The sequence below is a fragment of the Cynocephalus volans genome, chromosome 15, assembly GCF_027409185.1.
Source record: "Cynocephalus volans isolate mCynVol1 chromosome 15, mCynVol1.pri, whole genome shotgun sequence".
NCBI classification, from domain to species: Eukaryota; Metazoa; Chordata; class Mammalia; order Dermoptera; family Cynocephalidae; genus Cynocephalus; species Cynocephalus volans.
Window position 1 is genome coordinate 38,081,467 of NC_084474.1, and position 21,020 is coordinate 38,102,486.

The window sequence follows — 21,020 nt, forward strand, 5'->3', positions numbered from 1 at the left end:
ATACAGAAAATATAGAAAATCAAGCCCAGAGGAAACAAACAAACACACAGAGACTGAAAAATGAAGAATCTCAGTGAACTTTGGGACAATATCAAGCCATCTATCAGATGAGTCCCAGGAGAAAGGAAGAGCAGAATAAAAATTATTTAAAGTCTGAGGCAATTTACATGTCTCACTATTCATTTAATGAGCTAACTTTTGCCTGTATTTCAAATTTCAAATATAGACTAATTTTTAACATTCAGTTTTCTCTTCAGTTCACAAAATGACTGAGTTTATCACACACACCATACTATTTATCTCTATATTTTTTGTTTATTTTGCAGTCTCTGCCTAGAACTCACTTAACTCTCACTCTTGTGCAATCTGACTCCTACTTCTATTTTATGTCCCAACCCATCAGTCACCTCCAAGAAGCCTTTCTTGACACTCTTCCTTCATTTTCCACCCAACCAGAGCTACTTGTTCTCTCTGATGCTCCTAAAATACCTTTGTATATGTCTACTACTGCATTAAACCATTATATCACATGGATCTGATTTCAAGTCTGTTATTTTGCTACTAAAAGGACTATGTTTAATACATATTTGTATCTTCAGCACTTAATAGAAGGACTGGCACAAGGTTTGTTGAAGAATGAATAAGTGATGACTTCATTGGTCTGACTTTGGGTCTGAACTTGATATTTGATACCATTAATAATAATAAAAATCCAATTTCCCTTAAATCTCATATGGCTTACTTCTTTATTTGAAATCAAAATATATTATCTTATTGCTAGTGATTCTAAGTTTAAAGTCTACATATAGTATTTGGTAACTTCTTTGTCACATATATGTATATAGTTAGAATATATTTATTCTTCATTTTTCATAAAGCTTTAGTGAATAAGTCTAGGATTCCAGATGAGGAATCATGGACTCTAAAATTCAAACACCTTCAAATTTTAATGTGTCCAAAGAGCTTGTGTGAGGCTTGTTAAAATGCAGTTTACCTTGCCTTACCTCCAGAGATTCTAATTCAGTAAATTTGGATAACGGCTCAGAAATTTGCATTAAAAAAACTATCCAGGAGATTCTGTTGTAAACAATATACAATGTCTGGATAGATACAAACATTTATGTTCCACTGCTGGAGGACATTGATTCTTTAAGTTGTGGTTAAGAGAAATGTAGTTTAACAGTAGATCCTACAGTTGCACTTTGACAAGTTACAGAAAAATTGAGGCTTGAAAGAGTAACATTTAGAAAAACCCTCTTCTTGATTGGAAGTTTATATTCCTTTCAGGAATGACCTATCCACCACTATTGACTATTTAGTAAGGTGCCTTGGCCTATAGAGGTTGGAGCCCTAGAGCCCTAGAAGGAAAAGACCAAAATGGTTGCTTTGGTGTGGGGCCACCCAATGGAATTTCATGAGCACTGGCAGTCAAGTCAAACTACGGCCAGACTTCAGCAATCTTTGAATAAACATCTCCATTTTAATGCTTTTATATATATATAAAAAAGAAAAGTAAAGGAAAAAGAAAAACTCTCCTGTGAAATAAAGAACCCACATTAACTACATTAATTTTAAAGCAGTTCATGGGGACTGTGTGTGACGAAGATTTTCACAGAGATAGGAAAACAGTAAAGCAAGCAGAAGAATTCTCTTTAGTTCTATAGTATATTTGAAAATCTGTTCTGAACAGAAGAAAACACTGTTTTTAAAATTTTTTATCTGATTTTGAGTACTTGATTCCAGGAGGAACAAATTGCCACTGAAAGTTCATGGATAAAAGGCTCGGGGAAAACTGCTCTAATCTTTGTGCTCAGCATTTACTACAGTTAAGAGCAAGATTTCCCACCTGATTGCACCATTCTAAATATTGTATTAAGTCAGTTACTTAAGGGTATTTTAGAGAACAATTTAGTGGGCAATCCTGTCATATTACATTACATGCAGCAATCATGCTGTGTTGAATGACCATATCAGAGAAAAACTTTTGAAAAACTGAGCCAACTTAAGGAATAAGAGAGTTAAAGAGTTGTTTTTGCATATGAAGGTTTGAAGTCATGCAATGTCTTACAGACATAGAATACAAGTATTACATTTGGCCTGTGTAAGATGGGCAAAGAATTTATTGTTGGAATCTCAAAAGTATATAATTTTGGAAAGACTTTGAAATTTAATTCTTTCTTTTAAATTACACTGTTTTTGACATCGTAGTTTACATTGCAGATTCACAACAAGTTCTGTCAGAGCCCCTCATTCATCTATCTACCTTTCCACCTATCCACCTTTCCACCTGTCTATCTGTCTATAAATCTAATATTTAAATGTATTCACAAGACTTGAAAACAAAATTCTCCAAGAAGATGGTGTTTTAATTCGAATGTTCCTAAAAATTTCTATACCAACGTAGACCAGGTGTGGTAAAATCTAGAATGACTTTCAATCAGGTTGATTCTACAATCTATTCCCCCAAAGTCCAGGTAATTCCTTCCTGACTGAACTACCGAAGGTCTCATTAGATAACTGGCTCAAAGGTCATCAAATAGGGAAAATGTAATTGCAACAATAACACTTACAAAAAAGAGAAAAACAGATGTCAGATTGAACATAGAAACAAATATTAATGACCCACTGAAACTAATATAATATGGAACGCTATGATTCCATCACGTCCATTTTCCATGTATAGCTCTATGTCAGTCTTTTCTAGAGTTATTGGTCAGGTTTTTTAAATATATATTTCTTCTCTTTTCCTTCTATAATACTTTATTCATGTATGAAAATAGTTTTAAATTTAGTTTTATTAACATATATTCACTAAATTTAAATCACTTTCAAGTAAACTCTTAAGATATGTTCACCCTTAGCATTGCTTTCCCCATGCACTGGGTAATTGTGGTTTATGCCTAACAACCCCCTGTATCAGTCTTGAATTTTGAGGGATGTTTCCAGAGACATTAAGGCACCTTTAAATTCTACCTAGCATTCGTTCAACAGATTATTACTCCCCTTTTTCCCTATTTTCCTGTATAGGACCAGCAATTACCCTTTTTCTTTGATAGTTAGAACATATCTTTTAGCTCAGCTCTGTTAGAATCTGTCTGCCATTGTTATTCTTTGATTGTGACTCTGCCTTGAGTTATGTAGTAAACTGCTTAAGCATGTTGGCTTTGGAATCAGATTGTATGGGTTTAAATCCCTATCCTATTACTTGCTAGATATGAACAAGTTAAATATCCTAAGTTTTGATTTTTGCATCTGTAAAATGAGGATCGTAATAGCACACAGTGTACTTTATTCATTGAGGTTTTAGTGAGATATACAGGTAAAGTATCTGGCACATAGTAAGTACACAACACATATAACATTAATCGTTGACATTGTTACTATTATTGCCTGTGCTTTCCAGGCTTTCTGGAATTTCTGCATTCTATTTCTTGTTGGATCTCTGCAATTGTGCTATAATAAGGGTGATTTAGGAGAAGTAACAAAACTATTTAGATCACCATGAACTACCACTCCTCTCTTAGTGCTCCAACTGACTATATAAGGCTCCTTTCACTTTCTCTTCCTAGTAATTTTAAAAATGGCTGGCTCCCTAAGACTGTGGAAAGATTTCCTTAGAGACTACCTGTTCCATTTCTCACTTACAGCATAAGCAGTGTAGACTACTTCGTACTACAATCCTGCAGTCATTGACTTAACAGAACTACCTTTTTACATAGTAGTTGTCAATAAGTGTATTTTAAAGCAAAGAGATTCTTTTAAAAAAAATTTAATGTCAATGGGTAAGGAACAAATTTAACACAAAGATTAACATCCTTAATGAAAAAAGAACTCTTAAAAATGAATTAGAAAAATCTAAGCAGAAACTTGGTGAAGGACATGAGCAGATAAGTTGCACACCCTGTAGAAACATTCGTGTCTGATAAGTGCCCTGTAACATGCTGTTGGTGGGGCGTGGGTAAGGCCCTAGGCCACCCACCTCAGGACCCCAGGGTGTCTGGCACTGGCTCCTGTGGGGTCACTGGCCTAGTTGTGGAGGGTGGTGGGCAGGGCCAAGGCCCACAGCCCCCACCATTGTCTCAGGGCCCTGGGAGTCTCCAAAAAGATTCTTTAGAGACAATACTGCTGCAAGATATTGAGTAGCTCTTAGGTGACTGTAAGAAGAGTAGATTCTTCCTGAAATCAAGTTGTAGTAATGAAATACAGACAGAAGATGTATTTATTTCTTCCAGGTTGTAATCAGAAAGAGAGTACTCATACAATACAGATGAAAGTGTGTACTGACAAGAACATGGTGATTCAAGGGATCTGTTCACAGGTGAATCCAGTCTACCTGGAGGAGGGCTGAAGCTGAGAAGACTGTAAGACAGTTGGTATATTCAAGATTTAAGTTCTTTGAGTACTACAAAGTTGCGAACTTTTAAATGACATCTTCCTCATATAATTTGAGGTTTGAGATTTCTAAAACCATGTTAAAATAGTCTGGGTTTTGGGGGGTATAGAATATGAGAGATTGTCAGTAGAAAGAAAGACCTATGAATTCTAAGCTTATATCTTTGAAGGAGAAATATTCTCTTTTATCTTTTTGGTGACAGTTAAACTTTAATTGAAGCATTGTGAATAGCCCAGAAATTCTGCTGGAGACTCTTCTGGCCAACATTTTTCATTATTCATTTATATTTCTCATAATTGGAATATAGTTAAATATTCTTATACTTTTAAACATTTTATTGAAGTAGTTGATGTAATGATAGCCTGTGTCTTTTCAGCTGTGACTTAACACCATAACTGCTCGGTAGTGTTTTGATTCTTTGCATTTCTTTTAGCTTTTACAAGAACATTTCCTGCATAATATTTAGAAGGAAAATTATTCTGGTTGTGCTAATTTTTATTTTATTGCTAATAAAATTATATGTAGAATAATTTTACATAAATTGTGGCCATGGTATACCTCTTTAAGAAATTTGCTCTATTCTTGGCTTTATCTGCTTTTTTTGCTCATGTCAATGGCAATATACTCAAGGTATTCATTTGTTGATTGAGGTTATATGCCACTTTATATGAAGTATTCTTTCTCTTCGTTTTATATTTTATTTAAAATTATTTCTTTTTTTATCAAAACAGAATAAACATGTTAAAAATTTAAATAGTACAGAAAAGCTTATAATGAAAATGTGTCCACTCTGCACACTCACATGACAGAAGCAATCATTTTTAACTGCTATTATTAGATTTTTTTTTGTAGGTTAATTCTATAAATATAAATTCCTTAAAATATTGACTTTAGAAATCTCAACTCTATTGCCTCTATTATGAAAGATAAATATTTAACTCATATTGTTCAATCCCTTTCTGTCCTCTCATTTATTGAGATTAGTATTAATTATTCTTCTGTTAGGTCCCTTTGTAACTTTAAACATTATATATAAATATATATATTATTTCATCCAATTCAGATGGTAATTCTTAATTTTGCACTCATGCTAAGACATGGCTATTAGCACCTTTACCATTCCTTTTCAAATATTGTCATGTATAATTTTATTTTCCTATTATTAATATTGATAATATTTATGGTTGGTTCTGCAAGCATAATTGGGTCTTCTGTTGTTAATACAGGCTGAGTCATCAAGAACCAGCATATCATTGGGGTTTGCTTTTTTTAAATCCAGTTTGACATTTTCATTCTGCTAATTGGCATGTGAAGTCCGTCAACATTTAATTATTGATATGATTAGATTACTCTATCAATATATGATTTGCTTTCTCTTTGCCACCTCTACTTTTGGTTACTCTGTTTCTCTTTTCCTACTATCTTTTGAAAAATTGAATATTTAAAAAAATTTAATTTTAATTTATCTACTGACATTTTAGCCATATCTTTCTGTATTACTTTTTAAGTGCTTGCTGTAAGGAGTACAATACTCATAGATGTTAACTTTTCACACTGTAACTAAAATTGATATTTTATTACTTCACATAGAATGTAAGATTTAAGTTGTTCCTCAAACAGGAAAACATTGTCTTTAAGAATCTGAAGAGCATGTCATGCAAATCCTTGCCTTTAAATAATAGAACTTTTAGGAGCATGAACCTATAGCAGCGCTGCAGGCAGCTCAAGGTAGAGAGGGGAATTAACCTGCACAGATTTGTGGATATGATTTTTTGTCTGATAGAATGAAATGTGCACTAAAAGGGATGAATTTAGTTAACAATAAAATAAAATGAAAAGAGGCTTTTGGAACTTTAAATATACTGGGCAGAAAGGAAGCTGAGATATATGCTCTCCATTTTGAAATTTTGTCTAGGTTAGTCCTGGACTAATGGTAGGTAAAGTTTTGTTGTGGGAATATCTCATATTTCACTTGATAAACTCTACAACTTAAAGCACATTTTAAATCCTAATAATTTTACAGTTTAAGATGGACCACACAGAATAAGACATTGTTTAATTCATTTGAGGGGACAATATTTCAATTTCCTTAAAAAGTGTTTTTATTAGATCTTTATTAACAACATCTATAAATAAATAATGATGAACATGCTAGCTGTGATTATAAACAGAGCGTGCATTTTAAAACTTTCAGAATTGTCTACTAACATTTACTAATTTGGGTTGTTTAGAATCCCACTTTTTCAGAGGCTACTAGTGAGACACTTAATGAACAAAAAAGCTTTCATTTATCTTTTGTGAAGATTAGAAATATCCACTAATGCACTAAAATTAAGAAAGGAATAGTTATATATGGAATGCTAATTACAAAATAGATCTTGATTTCAAAGAAAAAGTTCACAGCCTTTTTGGGCTACTTCTGAAACATTTGCTGAAACATTTTTTTCTCATGTTGGTGACAGCCAGACTGTTTAAGCTTATGACATATAATTTTCCAGACACGTTTTTTAGAATGTTCAATAATATCATTGGATGTGGATCAAAGTATGTGCATATGATAAAGCCCTACTTAAAGATTCATAACAAATAAGAAAGCTCATTAAAGTGTAAATCATATTCGAAAGATGGTCAAGTTTTCTACCTGAAAGGATAAACTGTGAGTATAATTTGAAAAAATTACATCTGTGTGCTTTCTCCTTATGTGCAAAATAAACTAAATGACTGAGACAATTACAAAAAATTTATTTTGATCTTTATTTATTTATTTATGGCCATAAAACAAGTTTTAATACGTTTAAAAAGACTAAGATCATAGAAAATATGTTCTCTGACCACAATAACAGAAGGAAAGTTAGAAAATCCACAAATTTGTGGAAATTAAACAACAGTCTCCTAAATCAACAATGTATATAAAGAAAAATCACAGGGAGATTAGAGTACTTTGAGACAAAAATAGTGTCATGAAGCATCAATTTAAAGAAAGATATTACTACAGTAACCTGAAAGAATAAAGAGTAACTCCAGAGCTGATAAGCTTACTAAAATTCAGTTCACTCATAAGACACTTTTATATCCATAGCATTATATTTTTCCTAACTTAAGTGTTCCTACTAAATTACATTTATATAATTTATGGAGCTGAAATGTACTTAGAATTATTTGTGAGACACCCACATTTATAATTGCCTCCAAATAATCTATAGTTTTCCACCAATCAAAAGAGACACTAAAGTTGTCAAAATTTACAAGCATTTTTATATATGTAGAGTTAGCATAATTGAACCACATTTGTTTGACAAAGGTAATGTTGAATATATTTTTAAAAATTATCCAATGTGGCAGTACTCACTTTTCCTCTTTGCTGCCCACATTCATCTGGATGTCAAATGTATTTGAGCTTTTATTAAAGTCAACAATGTATTAAAAAAAAAAAAAGATACTCCTTTATCAAAACAGGAAAAGAAAGGACGAACGTGAAGGACCAAATCCTGACTCATTTTGTGTGTGTGTGTCTAGAAATTATTCAACTTTTCTTCCTCATCCCTCCCCCGCCACTCCCAAGAAGAGAGTGCCTCAGATTAGTATTTAATCAAGCTCATGGGTAGTAGTTGAGGCCATTGAAGTTGATTTTGGGGGAAACTGAATATTCAGGAACAACATAAAATTGAACACAAGAACATAAAATTACTCAGTGCGTTTACTGTCAAAAATATAAAATATGACTTCTATTTGGTTATAACTAACTGCAAAAAGCCATACATACTACCAATGGTCAAATGTTAGGCATTACAAAAGTGAAAACTTGTAAATCACATGTAATTGATGTGGAAAATATGGGACTGCAGTGGAGTGCTAACACTCCCTAAATGACAACTTTAAATAACTTCTCTAAATTGGTCTGTTGCCATAGGGTTAATAACAGCTCCATAACTATGGATGGGTAGTTTTACAGCTTTCCACATTCTGTCTGCAGCATTTAATGTGATTTCTGTTTTAGGGCTCTGATCTCCTGGCTGTGAATAAGTAATATGAATGCATAAATAGATTTTTACAAAAGTATAAAATAGCATGTGGCAAATTGGAAGATTCACTGGGGAAGGGTTGGGGGGTCATGCAGATTGCTAATGGTTCTAAAAACAGTGTTCATTCAGCTAATTCATTCCTTGACTTATTTTCCAAAGGGCTCATTGTGTAGTCATTTCTCAAGATCTGTTTTTGTAAAATATATTAGTCTTAAAAGGAGAAAGATAAATAATATACCTGCTTTGGTCTAACTTGGAAACATTTTCAGGCTAACTCAGAGACAAAGAGAGATTTTGCTTATGTTCTTTAGGAAAAATCTAGTTTTGCTTTTTTTTCTTTCTTTTTTTCAGCAACAACAGAGTGAAATATGTCTGTAAGATGACTTTAGGATATGTGAAAAGCACTCTTTGGCCATTAAAATTCCTTCTTCAACAGCTGACTGATCTTTGGCATTGTATAGTTAAAAATTCTTTGCTTTAGTTTTAGACATCTAGTGCTCTTAGAGTGGAAACATTAAACACTCATTCGTACAAAAGAGCAATTAATTTATCTTATGCGAGTCAGTGTTTATAGCAACAATCATAACTAATATGTATTGAGTACTTTTACATGTTCCAGGTACTTCATATCTAATTTCTTTCTCGTTTTAATATTACAAATGTACTGAATATATTATTTCCATTTTTGCAGGTGGGGAAACAGGCTCAAACAGCAAACAGTCTTGCCCAAGGTCGCAGAGCTAATAAGAGGCAAAGCTGAGGTTTCAACAGTCTAACTCCAGTGTTTGTGCTCTTAAATACTACACTATGATATTAAGGGAAGAGGGAAAGAACAACAACAACAACAAAACACCAATAAGCGCTGATGGAAGCAACAGAGTGAGGTGAAAGTCAGCAAGAAGCAGATGAGGACACTGGAAGACGATCCTGGCTTCTTTGTTGTTTGTTAACTGTGTTTTCCCCTTATTTTTGGTAAGACTGAACCAGAGTAGGCATAGAATGATGCCTCAGCTATTATAGGTAATATAGTTTTTTAAACTGCAAATTATAATTTATTAGTGAGTCATGAAATCAATTTAGTGGATTATGAGTGACATTTTGGAGGGACTGGCATGATATTAGGAGATTTTATTAAAATATAACATATCATAGGAGTTAAACAATGTTAAGGACCAATGATCACCAAAAGAGAATTTTCCAAAGTATTAACTTACGGGTATGTGATAATATATGTATGATAGTGGATACTGGGTGGTTCCCTCAACAGCCATCCCACTCCTCCTCCATTATGTAGCACTGTGTAATTTTGGGGATTTATCATTGCTCCAGGGGCAGAAACTGATTAATTTGAGAAATTCTTTGTAATTCTCCCTAGCATCCCCGTCATAATTGTTTCAGGCTCCCGGGCCTAATTCAAACAGCCTATAAGATTCTCTAGAGGAAAGATTTACGTGGCCAACATGTTAATAAAATCAAAGAGAAGAGAATAGAAAAATAACCGAGTGCAGAGTACATCATACGAATTCATAGCAAGAACAGGGCACGTTAGAACTCATGTTGTGGCCACTTGTGATTTGTGTGTGAGACAGTTAGTGGAAGAAATGTTATAAATGCAACACATTGGCTGGAAAAAGCTTTGATCTTTTGCTCACTGGAGACTCTCTGAATTTGAGGCATATGATAATAATAGCTAATTAATGCTTATAAGGCCCTGACCGTGCCATGCCCTGTTCTAAAAACTTTACTTATATTAATTATTTAATCATCACTGCAAGTTTATGATTTAAGGACCCTTCTTAGGCCCTTTTTACAGATGAAGAGATGGGCAGAGAGTTAAGTAATGTGTCCAAGGTCCACAGCAAGTATAAGGAGGAGCTAGGTTCAATACCAGACTGTTTGACACTACTATCTGTACTTATGGCCACAGTGCTATACTGACCATCGTGCAACTGTGGCATTAATCTTGTATGATTTAATTTTACATGAGCATAATTGACATTTCATTGTGAAATAAAGTCCAGGAGAAACTGACTCACAGTTAACAAAGTGTTGAGGTTTTCAACCGAGTTTCAGCATGTGTGTGCCTTTTTTAAAAAGACGATAATGAAATATAACTCTTTTAGAGTTTGGTACAAATGTCACATTTTAACTGATGTAGCATAATTGTCTTTAAATAAGTGGTTTTATTAATAGAAGTTGGAAAAGGATGAAATGAAAAATATAAAGGCATGTTCATGTTCAGCTCTTGGATATGGAAAGTAAATAGATGACATCAAGAAAATGTTGACTATCGTCAGGGCTTGATCAGAAAAGATGAACCAGTTATATTATGTAACTAAGGGACCTAGTGGAGATGTTTATGCAGGTACTCTTGAGTCTGATGTTGGCCAGGATGTTGCAATAGTTCAGCCAGGCTGGCCGTTGGGATGGCGAGTAGGATACGAAGTGGACAAGAGTAAGAACAAACTGGAAACTGGTTGATTTCTCATCACCTCTAACCCTGATGATATAGCTGACCTGCAAGAAAAGCTGGCAACCTTTGCCATAGGGCTATACAAACACCTGGCCCAGCTTATAAAGAAGCAGAAGGAGGAGATGCAGTGGAAGCTGTAGATGCTGTAGGCCTGGCTGTTATCCTGTACCAATGAGGTGAGCTTGCTGCAGATCAGTAATAAGGTGTGGGAGCTGCTGTGTTACCTGGCAACTTTATGCCAAACTCCAAACTGAAAAAAAAGGAAAAAGGAAGGAAAGAAGGAATTGTAAGAAATACAGTTCCAGCTTAGCTAAATTGATATAGTATAAAGTCACCACAATCTAATCAGTAAACTGATTTCTAAGCTTCATCTCCAAGAGACAAAGTTAAATGTAAGTCTTAAAAATGAACATTATTTCAAAGATGATTTTATCAAAGTATAAACCACAATGAAAATGACAAATCTTATGTTATGGGTAATTATGTTCTTGCACATGAAAGCTTAAAACTATCAAAATTTATAAGACATTTGAGAACAAAGCTGTAAAACTTGCTAATTTTTTTTCAGGGAAAGAGAAAATTATTAGCACAATTGTTTTATTTTATTTCATTTTTTTAATAGTTGTTAATGAGAAATCATTAGTAGAAACAAATTTAATTGTATATTGCATGTTAAAAGAGAAACATATCATGGTGCTAAAAAATTTTCCTTCAGCAGGTATGGGTAAAATACTTGGGATTTTTGATGATAAAACAACTTATAGGTTAAAACCACATTGTTTTTTAATAACCCACTATCAATCATGAACTATTGGAGAATAGTAGAAGCAATACTTATTATATGAATAACAACTAATGTAGATTTCATGCCTCAAGTGATGATAGCACCAGTTTTGCAAGCTGCAAAATTTTAGTCCAGATATATATAATGAGGTGATTTTAAGGTTTTTTATGTTTATGAAGGTGTTTAATTTTAATCCACCCACAGCTGGACAAGACATATCTACAGCATTAGGAAAATGCACTGTTGATTGACAATAAAAGCTTGGAAAAATCATAAAGGACTAGAAGTTGGTGGAACAACACATATAACTATGAAATAGTATACAGTGGGAGTATTTAAAAATGTCAGAAACTGCCAGTACCAATGTTGTTTGTCTTATCAAGAAGCTGAAGATGGTATTTAGATATAAAGTTGGCATATTTAAATAATATTTTTAGCATTCTTAGTAAACTAAATTTAAAACTAAAACAATAACGTATTTTATCAAATCAGATATGTCTGATACAACAAGTGAAACCATTGTTACAGCACATGAGGCTTAGTAATCACCAGATCTACTTTATGTTCTCAGTGTTATTGTAACTTTTAATGATAATTTGAATAAAGTAAAATTAGGGGTATTATTTCATCTCACTTCTCTATCACAAACTTTCAATTATTCCTTCCAAAAAAGATCTTTGAAAAATGAAGAATAACCTTTAGATAAAAGATATACTTGATTTTCAGTCCTGAATAAATAGAATTAAACTGTGCTTGAAGATATAAATGAAAAATTGCAGTAATTCTCCATTTATACTGAAGAATGATCATATGACTTAGTTGATATAGTCTGGATATGTTTGTCCCCCCAAAGCTCATTTGGAAATTTGATCCCCAATATGGCAGCGTTGAGAGGTATTTGAGTCATGGGGGGCAGATTCCTCATGAATAGATTAATGTTCTCCCTGGGGTGCCGGAGACCAGCTCCAGTCGAGTTGTGGGTCCTTGAAAGAGGGATGAGGAAGCCGGCGAAAATAAAAACCACAGACAGAGACCTCAATGCATCAGTATGCATGTTCTCTCTCTGCGGGCTGTCAGCATGTTGCAGCTGGAGCACAGTAGAGCATGAGACAATGCCTTTTATTTAGATTTTTCTCTGCAGGGGGTTTTGGGTACTATTTTTATTACATCAGCAAGCTTGAATTAATAATTTAAAAAGGACGGGGGAAGCCACTTTTTTTTCTTCGTTAGCACGTCTCAGGTGATTAGCTCCTGCTTCTTCCTTTTGGTATCAGCTTATCAGATCGGGATCATCTTCTCATTGTCCTGCTGACCTTTTCCGGTTGGCAAGCTGTGGTTAATATCTACCCTATTAACAGGGTGGGACTATTGCAGTTGCAAAGTGATAGACAGTACTACCATATGACCTATGTCTATTGCTAAATGTTAAGTACAAATTTGCTAAAAGGAACAATGCTAACATTTAAATTCTAATGGGGGTGTATTGATTTTATGTTCTAATGGAATGAACCTACTGTTCATATGAAAAAAGAACAGTGGATATTTGAGCAGCATTATCATGCACCTCTTGAGGTTATGCATTCGCTGTGGCCCTATATTCTTGATCTAAGTGTTAAAGTGTCCTAGTGCACAGCACTATCCCTCACAAAACCAGTTGCATTTGCCTCTTAGGTCTAATTTTGCAGGTTTAATAATTTTACAGCATATATTTTTATCCCAATATCTAATTCTTAATGATTTATTTAAAACTGGATACCACCAAGTAAAGGGGGTTCTACAGTTTCGTTCCCATATACTTAATTTGTCCCAATCATATAATTTCCCATTAATACCAACCATACTCTTGCCATTAATATAATCTCTAGTAAATGACGTTTGCCAACTTACATTAGGCTGCAGCTCATATTTAGTCATGAGCGGTGCTTTTGGAACATATGTTGGTGTGGTCAATTTATCATAAGGGGATAATTTTAAATTGTCCAATTTACTCGGATCCTCTGTGGGAATGTTTAGTTCAATGACTGCAAAGTTATTTGTGTTATTTTTATAATCTTTTGGGAATTCAGAGAACTGCCACGCTAACCAAAATATCGAAAGAGAAGGCAAAAGCCATAAAGCCGAGGCAGGCAGCCCTTCTGGTTGCAGCAAGTGCTCGTAGCTGCGGCCTTGCCAGCAGCTCTCCCTCCAGTGGCCTTGCCAACTCGGAGAGGGCAGCCCAAGCTGACGCCTTTAGGATCCTGCCATGGCGTGGACTGCGCCACTGGGGTGTAGGGTAGTAAGTGACTTCTCATATTAGTTCCTGTGAGAACTGGTTGTTTAAAAGACCCTGGCACCTCCTCTCTCTCTCTCTCTCTCTCTCTCTCTCTCTCTCTTTCTCTCTTGCTTCCTCTCTCTTGCTTCCTCTCACTGCCTGCCTGCTGTTTTCTGCCATGAGTAAAAGCAGCCCGAGGCCTGCACTGGGTGCAGCTGTCCCAGAATCATGAGCCAAATAAACCTCTTTTCTTTATAAATTATCCAGTGTCAGGTATTCTGTTATAGCAGCACAAAACAGACTAACACATTAGGTTTACCATGAATTTGGATTAAATTTTAAAAAAAAAATTTGTTATATGGAGTGATGACAATGATCTGCTCATGTAAATTAGGAATTTCAACCAACACTTGATTAAAAACAAAAGAAAGTCTCAATAGTGAATCTGATCAGCCTGTATCCCTTTTTATGTGTGTTCCACCTTGGAAAGAACTAATGAACAGGAAAGTATATTCATGATATTCAGTAAAAATCACTCCAACTTTTTTGTTTGTACTGGAAATTATTTCCTTTGTTGTATTTAAATATTAATAAAATTGTGTTAGAGGTTAACTTTATTATGTCTTAGTTTATGCAGTTTGGGTAAGTATTTGGGGGGGGTGCTGAACTTTTGTTGATTGTGTGTACCTATGTTTTTTTTTTTTTTTTAAAGTAAATTGTGTTTCTTTTACAGAGGTCAACAAGTAAATTGGCAAAACACAACATAACACTATTGTGAAAAAAATCTGTAAGTAGAGAAACAATAAGGAAAGAGAATAGAGACATAAAAATGCATAGTGAGTTTTTTATGGTTAAATTAAGATTTCTGCAGAGTTGGATACAGTAGTGGAACAAGGAAGAAAGTGAGAGAAAGAAAAGGAGAAATTGCCTTTGGGGGTAGCTTGACTGAGGTCAGAAGTTACATGAGCAGGATGTCCAAAAATAACGAGAGGCTTCCGGTTCTGCAATGCAGCTCAACGTCTTGTCCAGAGCCTAAGCCAGGTCTCCTGTGGGGATGGCCACGGCTCCCTCTGTTAACAGTACTGGCAGCAAGATGTATGGTTGTTTCTGTGGGAAGTAGGAGACTTACCATACTGCCTACTTTTTTGTTGTTGTTGTTAAGTCTGGTAAAATGGATATAAAGGGAAGCATATTCTATTACTTACAAGGTACTTTGTCTCACAGGGTGGTAGAAAGTTAAGAAAACCCAGAAAAGCACCATAATACATTTTTTCAGCAATGCTTACTTATTACAAGAGTTTATCTACCTAATGTATACGGGAAGTGTATGGGCTCTGGAGTCAGGATTACAGTTCAAGTCCTTGGTCCATCTCTAGCTATGTGATCTCTAACCATTAAGTAATGGACTGGTAAGGGGAAAGGCTAAGGTAATGTAAAAAAAGGGAGAGAGAGAAACAAACCTAAAATACAGGACTCAAATAACATAGAATTGGGAGTTATGTTTCTCTTATGTAACAGTCTAGATGAAGGTTATGGTCTAAGTAGGGAGGCAGCTGTGCTCCAGGAGGTCCTCGAGGACCAATCTCTTTCTAATTTGTTGCTCTGTTATCCCACAGGGTGCTGCTCCTGTCCAAAGATTGAATCTGACACCACCACCCCATCTACCTTGCAACCGGCAGAAAGGGAGAAAGAGTAAGTGGAGGGAAATAGGCTTTAATGACAAGATCTAGAAGTTACACATTTCAATTTTACTTAAAACCTGGTGGCCAGGACCTAAATAGAAACATAGTCTCTAGCCTGAGTGCCATGTGTCCTGCTAACCCTTGCGAGGTCATATTAAAACTAAGGAGAAAGAAAGAACAGATGGGAAGCTCAGTCTCTGCCACTAGTAAGAAAATGAATACATACCAAATGAGTCTCAGTTTCGGTTTCTTAACCTATGAAATGAGGATAAAACCCCGACTCAGAGGGTTACTCTGAGAAATATCTGTATATGAGAATACATAGACTAGAAAAATGCTTTGTAAACCATAAAATACTAGACAATTACATTATTTTTTATTTCAACTAATAAGTTGCCATGTATGAGACCTAACTCAATGAGGTAGATGTAATAAGACTATGGGTAAATATTATTTATCAGAATGTTGCAAATTTAAATTTTCTTGAGTTTTAAGTTCTTATGTAACTTGAACAATAAAAGAAATAATAAAATTTGCCTGCCCACATTTGCCTCTGCAAGTGGACTAACTGAACATTTAGAAAACTTCACAAAATATATAAATTAATCTATTATTTATTTATTTATTTGGTGATGTAGGAAAATAAAATAGTTGAATGTACAGTTTCTAAATAATCTCTTTTTGAGCATGCTACATCATATTTATTTCTACTGGAATATGCATCATTGAGTACATCCTAATACCATCCTATGGCAGCCTTCTAACTGAAATTGAAGGCCAGGTTCACAGTGATGGGGAAAATTTCCATGGCAATAATTAACACCCATTGAGGACTTTTTATATGCCAGACTCTGTGCTAAGCACGGTCTGTGCATTATCTCATCACAACAGCACAATGACCCTTTGAGATGGATGTTATTATTCTCATTCTATTGAGAAAATTTTAGTGTAGGGAAGATAAAAGTGTGATTTAGTGACTTTAGCACTTCTTAGTTAGCAAGGTCGAAATTTGAACTCATGTTCTTAACTACCATGATATATAATGAATAAGGTGTGCAGAGGTGGTTTTCCCCCCCCAGTCACATGATCGTGGAATCCCATGCAGAATCAATAGCCCAATAATAGCTTATTTAATGCTCAAAGTGAACCCCCTTGGATAAAACTCATCTTGTACCACTACTATGAAAGATGAAGTAGAACTCTTCATCTGCATTCATGAAACCAGTAGATATTTTTCTGGAACAAAAGTGAAAATATAACAATAGTGTGATTCACTGTGTCCTTTCTATGCTTCAAGGGAGGTAGGGAGATGTTGGGTGAAAAATAGAGCCAAGAAGCACGTTTATGTCCTCTGCTGGCATAAAATTTTATATAGATTAAAAATAAAATTTCTGAGAGGTTTCTGCTAAATGCTTCTAATAATTGCTTTTTCAAGATTTTAAATGATTTTAAGCTTTGCAATTTAGTAAAAGGAGCGATCACCTTTTAATGGGTGACAGTGGTTACAAAATTTGAAAAACATTAGTAGAATCAATAGGCAACAGTATGCTATACATGCAAGTGAAAGGCTTTTTGTCTCATTTGCAATTTACAGCAGAAATTGATGGAGAAAATATTGCAGCTGTTTTATAAATTAAACACAATCGTATTATAAATGACATATATAAGAGCTGAATCATTGCACTAATGAGTCTCTGACTCTAGAAATCTGTTACTTAAGGTATACAATTTGATTTCAAGAAAAAATTTGGCAAGTAGTAATAAATTAGATTTTCAATTTAAATTTTCAAATTAATTTTCAGTTAGATTGGTTGTTGAACTAGATTAGGCATGGGAAGGGAAGTCTGATATTACACTTTTTCATTCACATCATTGCCCTGGTCAGGAGTGTGGTAGGTTTACTGATGGTGTAAGTGTCAAAGATGAGCTTGTAGCACCAATAGTGATAATCTCTTCTTTTGGTGAACTTTGCTTTCTGCTGCAAACACTAACTCTACTCTCAAGAGCCACAAATGCCATATCAGATGGGAGATTAAGATGGCCAACAAAACTAGTAGAGAAATGGAAACAACAAAAATAAATAGTAGTCAGAATAACAAAAGTGCTATGAAATCTTAATGTCTCAATATTTTGTTTTCTCTTCCTTTACTTGGCTGTTTACTTTTTAACTTAGTGTGCATATAACCTTGATACTTTCAAAAATAGTTAACAGCAGTTAAGAAGGGATGGAATATGGCAAAATCTGATCTTCAAAGAATACAGGTGTGTTTGCGTGTTCATGTGTATATGTACATGAAAGAGTTTGTGTGTGTGTATTTTTTTAATGAGGAGACTAAAGTCACAGTCGGAAATGTCAAGAGGAACTAAGAATACCTAGGCTCCTAGCTCCTGAGGCATGTGAAATTATGAAAGACAAAAACCTGTTTTACTCTCAGAGCATTTAAAAAGAAGCAGGGTCATTAGGAGATAATCAGGTCTCCCTTAACCCAAAAAGCTGAAAAAATATTAAGAAAAAGGTTGGAAATACAGGAAATATATGTTGAAAATTCATATTGTCAGATGGCCTTTGATAAAAATTATACTGATTTCCTTGCTCGCCAGAAGAGTGGAGTGTCTGTTTCCCCACATTCTTTCTCACCATGAGCATTTAAAATCCTTTCTCTCTTCCAATCTGATAGATGAAACATACTGTAAAATTTATTAATTTGATTACCGAGATTCAATGCTCTTTTAAATGGCTATAGGCAGTTTAAATTCTTAATATGTGAGTCAAATAATTAGTTTTGCAATATTAGTTTAAACAAAGTAAATTTATTGAACTTGCTCACCATTCTTCCCCATTGTGATTTTAAAATTGTCTATTGATTTATTTTTATACTTTTATTGAATTATTAGCTCCTTAAAGAGATTAAGATGTTAAGACATTATTCAGCTCAAAAACTCAAGTTATGTTAAATTAAAAAAGAAGTGAAGATCTAAAGTTAAACCAGGACAAAAGTCATCAGAAGTAAACAGATATTTGGTGAAATATGTTGGATATTTTGCTATGTTAAACCGGATTCCTTTCAAAGATTTACGTCATTACTCTCTGCTTTACTATTTCCAAAACTGTGGCTCATAGAAACACTTAAGAAATTCTGATTTTTGTCTTTACAGTTTGATTTTATAGCTTTTCCTACTGAGATGAGATCCAATATTTTGTTTTATTGAGAGCAATTTTATTCTTTAAGGACAAAATCTTCATTTTTGACAAAGCAATTTACTGAAACTTGAAACCTAATACAATAAAGGACCCAGGTTCTTGCTCCCCTTGCTGTACTCACCACTGAATTTTCCAGGTTAGTGATTTGTGAATGGACTCAGAGAATCAATTAAAGTTTTTTTCATTAGGCTGGAATTCATAAAGCAGACTAAAAAAATAAATATCAGTGACTACATTACTTGGCAGCCAGATGGAAGGTTCATAATTCTCATCTGTTGTCTTCCCTCTAAAATGGCTTAGGTATCTAATGAAATGGAATCTTGTTTCTACCCATTCTAATCCTCTTTAAAAGTACTTTCTACCTGACATTTTATTGCAGCATCTTAAGATTTGTCTTGTTAGTTTTTTATTTTCTTTTTTACCTTAAAAGTCTTTGTTATTGTATTATCTCTTGGCTCTGTCTTGAGTCCCACTTAATTTGTTTTTGTGAAGTGAAGTAAAATAGGGAAATATGGTATGAGAAAGAAAAAAGTACACATATTTCAAAAGGTCATAATAAGCTAGCCTTTCTTGATACTTCAACTACATGCTATAGCATAATTTAGATGGCCATGGTTTTAGTTTTAGAAAGTTCTTGATATAGCATTCCCCTTTTATTTTGTGCTTCCCAGGAAATGATTTTAAGTACTAAAAAGATATGAAAGTCATTTAGTTTCTCCCAAATTATTTCTCTTCACATCATGTATTAGGAATAAAAATTTTATATACAGTATTTACCAGTGAAATATATCTCTATGTGTCATTACACTTTACCATCAGCTTTTGCCATTCATTCATTAACTCAACAAACATTCATTGACATATACTATGTGTCAGATAGTATAGAGATGCACATATGTAGATATTGACTTGCATAGAGTGTTTGACCTCTAGTTGAGAAGGAGACAGTACAACATAGTGTGATAGGTGTTCTGAGGAAGGTGAGCCTGGAATGCTACGGGAACACTTGGGAAAATCATGCAATCTCTATCATGGTAAGTGACTTAGGAAGGGCATCCTGAAAAAGACCATGCAATTTGAGTCTTAAAGTTACCAGGAGGAATTAATCAGGTGAATGGGATAGATTTTTTGGGATGGTGGGTGTTGATCGGCAAAGAAGGGACTAGAGTAAAGAACCAGAGGTGGGATAAAAAAGCAGGTTGCTTTTACAAAAATAATTTGACTAGGTTAGATCACGGGGTTGGAGGGTAAAAGTGAGGAAAGATGATTTGAAAGAGATAAGTGAGAACTAAATCATGAAAGGTCTTGTTTGTTTTGCTGCAGAGTGTGACACTTAAGGTCAAAGAAATAGGGGAGTGACACAATTTATGTTTTATTAAGATTGTTTTATAATGGAAGAATTTATAGAGACTGAGATCAATAGATTTAATTATTTGAACATAAAAAGGCTGCAGGTCCAAAATAAAAAAGACTAAAATTAAGAAGCAAGCTAAACTGGGACAACTATTTATAATAAATGTGACAAAGGTTAATCGTTTTAGTATTTAAGGAGTTCATTCAAATTGAGAACAAGAGCACTAAGAAGATTCTCATAGATAACACAGTGAGACACTAATAGATAATTAGGAAATAAAATAGGCTAACAAACTTATCAGTATGCAAATTAAATCAAGGGGGGGTCTCTTTTTTGCTTGTCAGATTAAGAGATTTTTAAAAAAGAATTACAATCAGACTACTCAGTGCTGACAAAAGTATAGAATAAAAGAAGTATTCATGCATTGCTAATGGAACCATACATTAATGTAATCTTTGTGGATACAGTTGTGTATTGAGTTTGCAAATTGCCCAAACTCAATGATCCAGGAACCCCTCATCTTGGAATTTTAGCTAAGGAAATAATCTGAAGTATAAGATGGTCCTCCTTGGGCTACTTTGATATTCAAATGAGACAATTCATTCAAAACACAATATATTTTCTGGCATATATAATCACAAAATTAATGTTATTATTGTTATGGCACAAATATGGCCATAAAACATGTTTAAAGTCACTTCCAGTAGTGGTCATTTAGAATATTGTGTTACCAGAGAAGAAAGAGTTTAATTTGGCTCACTACATTATATTATTTTACAACTGTCAGAAAATAATTTGACAATCATAGTATAAAAAATATATATTTTGAATCATTTCTATATCTAAAAGGGTCCTTTTA